This window comes from Dendrobium catenatum, unplaced genomic scaffold (assembly GCF_001605985.2).
Source record: "Dendrobium catenatum unplaced genomic scaffold, ASM160598v2 fragScaff_scaffold_88, whole genome shotgun sequence".
NCBI lineage: Eukaryota > Viridiplantae > Streptophyta > Magnoliopsida > Asparagales > Orchidaceae > Dendrobium > Dendrobium catenatum.
The window spans coordinates 8,996-15,890 of record NW_021318550.1 but is presented as its reverse complement, the minus strand read 5'-3'; the positions used below and the strand labels follow the sequence as shown (position 1 = coordinate 15,890).

Below are 6,895 nucleotides of genomic sequence, written 5' to 3'. Positions count from 1 at the left end.
TCTTGTTGATAAGACTAAAGAGGGAGTTGAGATAAACTTGAATTATGGAGGTCAACTTTAGAGTCTAAAGGTTTTCGCTTGAGAATATCTAAAACTGAATATATTGAGTGTAATTTTAGTAGCAATAGACCTAGTGAGGGGATTGTGACTTTGGGCGATCAAGTCATTAATAACTGTACACATTTTAGATATCTTAGATATGTTGTTAAGAGTGATGGTGAAATTGATGTGGATATTATCAGCAGCATTCAAGTTGGACGGCTGAAGTGGAGGAATGCATCGGGCTTATTATGCGATAGAAAAGTCACCCTCAAACTTAAGGGAAAATTCTATAATATGGTGGTGAGTTCTGCAATGATTTTATGGATGTCGAATGTTAGCCATTAAAAGAGAAGCATAATACTAAGTTAAGTGTTGCAGAGATGAGGATGCTTAGGTGGATGAGTGGCTTGACCCTTAGATTGGTTTGGTCACATTAAACAGAGGCCTTCCAATAACCAGGTTAGAAAAGTTGAGGTACTAGATTTGACTTATGTTAAGAAAGATAAATGTAGACCTAAAAAGACTTGGTTAGAAAATATTAGAAATAATCTTTCTTTATTAGATTTAAATGAGAATTTGACTTTGAACCGAACACAATGGAGAAAAAGGATTCATGTAGCTGACCACACGTAGGGGACAAAGGTTTGATGTTATTGTTGTTTTTTTTTTGCTTCAACATACTTTTAGAGTATCTCTACTTATAATTTTTCTCATCCTCTCTATCCAAACCTCGATAGTGAAATTTCTCTTGGTTAATATAAATATAAAGTTACTGAGTTGTTAAAAAGTTTCACTATGTACAACAATTGTATTCACATTAGAAAAGTTGGTTGAATATTCTCTTATCTCAAAGTGAAGGACAACCAAGTCTATCCTTATGCCCATTTGATCATTAGACTCACCTTCACTTAGTTTTAAGAACTTTTGCATAAAGTTGATGATGCAATTCCTTAAATTAATTTGCTTAGCATCTTTTGATGACTTATCAATTGTCATATGCATGACTTCATTCAATAATATCACTTCATCATTAGCCTTTGGCTCACGAGAATTATCCATCTCTATTTCTATGCTTAACTTCTTTAGTTTGATTATGATTGACTCGTCCAATTTCGACTTCACCTATTTTGCTATTAGGGAGACTATCTATTCCATCGGTCAAAATAAAATTGGCAAAGTGTGTATACGTAGTCAAAATCAGTGCTTAAGAAGCTAAAACATTGATGAATTTTGAGTCATTAATATAATTGACTTTGAAATTTGCTCTCTTACATGAAAAAAGTCAAATGATGTGTTATTAAAAAGGTTTATAATTAAAGCTCTAGGTAAGAATCATATGTCTTGAACTCTTGAGGCACCCACAGTTGCTTAGCTCGTGTGAGAAAGAACCGGCTGGGTAAAGCCTAGGTCCCAGTTCGATCCCCATGGGCGGCAGCGAAAGCCTTAAATATTAGCCCAAACTAATTGGTGTGGGTAGTCTGCTAGGTCGACCGGGATTTATAACTTGCTGGGTGGTGGTTTTCTCGTTCACACAAAAAAAAAAGAAAAAAAATCACCCAAAAAAAAAAAAAAAAAAAAAGCTCTTGAGGCACCTAAACCAAAGGTGGTGTAGAGATAATAATGACAGTGGTTGCAATAATATAAACCAATTCCACAAAGCAAAATTATGAAGCAAATGATTCAAAATTTAAACCTTTCCCAAATATAATGAAACATGTCATGATTATTAACTATTTTTTTGAGATTCATGATATTGATGAAACATTCACATAATTTGTTTAAAGACATCTTAGGGAAAATAATTAAATCATCCTTTTATATTCTCTTAATCATCTTGACTTCTCAAAATAGCTAATAAAATTAGTTGACTGATGTAAATCCATTTTTTTTAAGAGTCAAAGCACTATGACTATTTTGATTAGAATGACCTAAGAAGATTCATATTCAAACCAAGTTGATTAGACTAAGTCTTTATTTGGGAAGGCTTTCTTGTTGCTTATTAAAGCGACTTTTTAGTAAAAAAATAAAAAATTTTATACTAGAACTTCATTTGGAACAATTTTCTTATAATCAAAAGCAGCTCTTTAATATATATATATATATATTTTAAAAGCGGTAAAAAAACAGTGTCCCAAATAAAGCCCAATTCAACAATATAAGTTGAATGACTAAAGCTTTGTTTGGGACGACTTGCTGCTTCTTAAAGAAAATTTTTAGTACAAAAAATAAAATTTTTGCACTAGAAGCAACAAGAAAGCCATCCCAAATGAAGCCTTGGGCTTCGTTTGTGATAACTTTCTTGCTATTTTTTAAAGTAGTTATTTAGTATAAAAATTTTAATTTTTGTACTAAAAAATTGCTTTGAGAAGCAGTAAGAAAACAGTCCTAAACAAAACCTAACCAAACCTAAAATGAACTTCAAAATCTTTAGTATATTCTGATATAACTGTAATATCTTAATAATGATAAAAATTTTGTTCCAACAGTTTGATATAGATGCAGAATCTGCCAATGCACGTTTATGTTTTTGTATATGTACAGAAGAATCAGCTTTTACATTAAGTGCTGGTTAATTTATTACGCTAAGTAAAACGCTTGTACTCCAAAAATGTAATAAACACATAATTGATCAATAATAAAATAATATGGCTATTAAATGAATGGTGAGAGTGTCACCGGAAGCCGTTCTAATACCGACGGAAATCTTTTTACGATAGTAGTTCACTACATGGCGCCAGCAAAGTCGTTAAAAATGGTCTCCAGCGTTGCCTGGCTGATGCTGTAATCTTCTATACCGAGTTTCATTCTAATAGAAACAGAAGTAAAAAAATGTTACAGAAACCGGAAAATAAGGCTTCGTTTGGGATCTTTTTTTTGTAGTTTCTTAAAGCAGCTTTCTAGTATAAAAATTAAAATTTTTATACTAAAAAACTGTTTTAAGAAGCAACAAGAAAGTCGTCCTAAACGAAACCTAAGTCTTGATATACAAGCAATCAAAGTGTGTTTCCTACCTATTATTTTCCAGATGCCCAAATATGTCAGCAAGCGAGGAATGCTCTCCATAAGGTAACTGAAAGTTTTGAACAAAATGAAAAAAGAAGACTGCTGGTTAGTACATCAAAGGATGAATACTCAAATAAATGTAATCGGGAAATATCAAATGGCAGTTCAGATATTCAAAAACTACATAGAAATTTAAAAAATCCATAAAATATCAGCTAAAATACAGAGAAATGCATACATCATAAAATTTTTAATTCCAAAGTAAAAAAAAAAAAAAAAACTCAAATCAAGATTGTTCACACTTGTTTATAAAAAATTTAATACTTGAGATTTAGGCTTCGTTTGGGACGGCTTTTTTATTGCTTTATAAAACGGAGTTTTAATACAAAAATAAAAAAATTTGTACTAAAACTCCATTTTAGAAAGCTATAAAAAAGCCGTCCCAAACGAAGCCTTAGGCTTCGTTTGGGACGGTTTTCTTAAAAACAGCTTTCTAGTATAAAAATTAAAATTTTTTACTAAAAAATTGCTTTAAGCAGCAGTAAAAAAGCCATCCCAAACGAAGCCTTAAATTTTAAAATAATATTCCTCAAGTTGTATAAAAAGTCAATTTGAAAAAAAGAGATCTATTAAATGTTATCAGGATAAGGCTTTTAGAGAATACATAGTGCCTGCGAAATAAGAGAAATATATGATTGGGGGCATTATACTTAATTTTCACAGTAAAATGTGATCTTTACAGCAAACACATCACACTTAGGAAGCGACAATACCTCTTCTTTTAAGGAAAAAATATTGTATAAAAGATTATAAGATGATTCTAACGAAAACTTAACCACAGAAGTAGGTCTTATGTTTGGATGTCTTAGAAGTACTAAAAAAAATCATAAAAAATAATTAGCCTAGAATAAGATGATAGAACCTAAAAGGTGAAATTTTTTTTACTTTATTTATGATGGTTCGTTTAGTGAGACAATTAGAATATATTTTACAGTTGAAGCCTATTTGAATTAGGATAAGATGTGGCTGGTTTTGTGGCTATGTTCAGAAGATTATCATGAAAGTTTTTGGAAATACCCGCATACAAATTGCACATGCGTACACTTGAGAGGTTGATGAAAGACGTAGAAGAGATCATTAAGTACAGGAGATGTACTTTTAAATAGAAGCATAAACAAATAATACCTATACTTAACAGCAATTATAAATAAGTTGGTCTTACCAAAAAATATATTAAGCAAAGTAGAAGCAACAACTTTCAATGATTTATATAATGGAGAACAAAAGATGCGCCTAAAAGATGGTACATAAATTAATATAGGAAATCATAAAAAAAAAATAGAGACTAAAAATAATATAAATAAAAAGTTAGGCAAAAATATTTTCCCAAATTAACATTTCAAACAACTCATTGGGAAAATGATGAAAATAAATTTAGAAAACTGATGATGCTAATGATAATGATCAAGAAGAAGATGGACATAAAATATATAAAAATATATAAAATTCTAACGAAGAAAAAAAAAATCACGCTAACCACTTTGTAAGATTGGGCCTAAATATAATTTGGTATTGTAAAATTACAAAATAATAAAACAAAAAACGTAGAAGTAAGACTATCACTATGAGATTCCATACAAAATTACAGTTTAAGACAAAAATGCGCACAAATCAGTTTAAGACAAAATTACCTGATATTTGACACTCAATCCATTGCACCCATGAAATTTAGCTCCAGGGAATGATGCATGAATGAAAGAATCAATTCGTGTGAACTTTTGTTTGGCCAGCCACCACTCGCAAAAAATTCTCAAAGGTATACTACCTATTCACATAATTCCAACGAGAAAACAAGAAATGTAAGATCAAAGACTAAAAAGCTGGTATAAACATATAGCAACGAAAGATGTTATAGTGGTTGACGGAAATTGAGGTATATGGCTACACGAAGAGCTGATATAAACAAAATGTATAAAATTATTAAACTTTGCAAAGTTCATAATATTTCAAAAAATGATCAATATCAAATTAATAAAGTATAAAAAGAAGATAATTAATACTGAAAGCTCATTTAGTTGCATAAATATAATATATAAAATGTTCGAATTAAGTTTCCCTGCCTCTCACTCCACCCTTGCACACTCATACTCCCTTCTTATTCTAGCTAATATGTCCGTTGGTGACTTTGATGGCATTTCGACTCCACCTTCCTTGGTGGAGTCAGACTTTCATATTGCTATATTGGGCTTTTTCACTCCATTTGTCAGCACAGCAGTGGAGTCGAGGCTCAAATTCGGGCTTCATCTTTACTAACACCGCTTCAGTTGTCTTTTGATTGTTATGCTGTTATCCATCATCCACTTGCTCCTCCATCTCGAATAACACCGGATAATGGTGTTTCACCTACCATCACAACTTGCACTCTTTCTGATGAGGACATCCACCGTATATTTCAACATCGGCAAGATCATAGATCGATGGCCACGATTCATGGTCTTTATTTATGATGTTTTGGTGCATTTCTTTTATTTTTTTTAGTTTTCCATTGGTACCCCTATGAGGGATTTGTGTCATGTTGTAGCTAGAGGGCATTTGTGTCTTTTACATTTTGTGCTTTGGAGGCCTATATATGAAGGCCTAGTCTTTGTACCCTAGGTGGGTGAATGCAATACCCGTCAACCTTGGGAGGATTTCAAGGTTCGCGGTTCCACGATCTCTTTGTGAGTTCTTGAGAGGTGAGGAAGCCTAGGAGAGGCTCTTGAAGAGCCCAACAGCCCTCTTGGAGAACTCTTGGTTTGTTTATTTCATTTCATCTTGTCTTCTTCCCCTTATTCCATACCCCACCGCCGGTTTCTTTCTTTGATTCTCTAGCCGCCCACCGCTCCACTGACCCACACCGCCATCACCTTCCCCACCCCACAGCCGCCAAACCACCTGCAGCCCTTCCCCAGAAAACCCTGCCGCCCAAGCCCCCTCCCCATCACCATGCCACCGGCCCATCCCCTTCATGGGATTCCCAAGATTGCCATTGAATGTTCTTGAGTAGTTTCCTAATTTAGGTGGGTCTAATTTGGAGAGAATTTGAATTCAAATTCAAATTATATATAAGTCTAAACCTTCCTTAAATTCCCTACCTCAATTAGGCAACTCATCAATTCTATTAAATCTGAATTAAAATTCAGATTTATTCTCTCTACACATCTAGAAGCTTGGCCCCACCAATTAATTAACAAAATTGCTCTCTTAACTCTCCCTTAAGGATCCTCCCCCTCTTTCCCTCCAATTCTAATTAATTGGTATCCAATCACGGAACCAATTAATTAAGACCCTCAATCAATTTCCCTCCTAATCCTCCTACATTTCAATTTCAAACTTGAAATTCCCTAATACCCTCTCAAGCAAAATCTGAGAGAAATTTCAGAATTTTGTTCCTTCTCTCCCAACATCCACCGCCCCCTTCTTCCCCTCCTAACCCATCAAATCCTTCCAACAGCCTTCCCAATTCCCCTTCCCAAACCTATCCCACCTCCAGCCGCCATCCCCAAGCATTATCCCACAATTTCTCCATATTCTCCTGAGATTATTGCTGCCAGTTTTGGTTTCCAGCAGAAGGATCCTGCTGTTCTATACCTCAGAAGTCCATCAGCTAGGGTGCCAAGCACCCAAGACCACACAGAAGCTGTCCAACTTGTTTCCCAACAGTACAGGTTGCTGTCCGGGTAAAATCTACACCTGTTTCTTGCTGTCCAGCCTATTGGAAGGTCTTCAAACGCTGCCCAGACGTTTCAAATTGCTGACCACGACTTCAAGAATGTTCTTGGATGCCGCCTACTTCTTTCCAAGCCCTCCA

The 6,895-nt window shown here is 34.1% G+C and overlaps 1 long non-coding RNA gene across 1 annotated transcript; it reads right to left on the bottom strand.

Annotated features, from left to right (window-relative positions):
* Positions 1-2,475: 2,475 nt before the first annotated feature.
* On the bottom strand, positions 2,476-4,891 carry LOC110098482. Its single transcript, XR_002303348.2, has 3 exons — positions 4,737-4,891; positions 3,054-3,112; positions 2,476-2,848 (listed from the first exon to the last, which is right to left on the bottom strand). It is a non-coding gene; the product is annotated as an uncharacterized LOC110098482 (long non-coding RNA).
* Between the last annotated feature and the right edge of the window lie 2,004 nt (positions 4,892-6,895).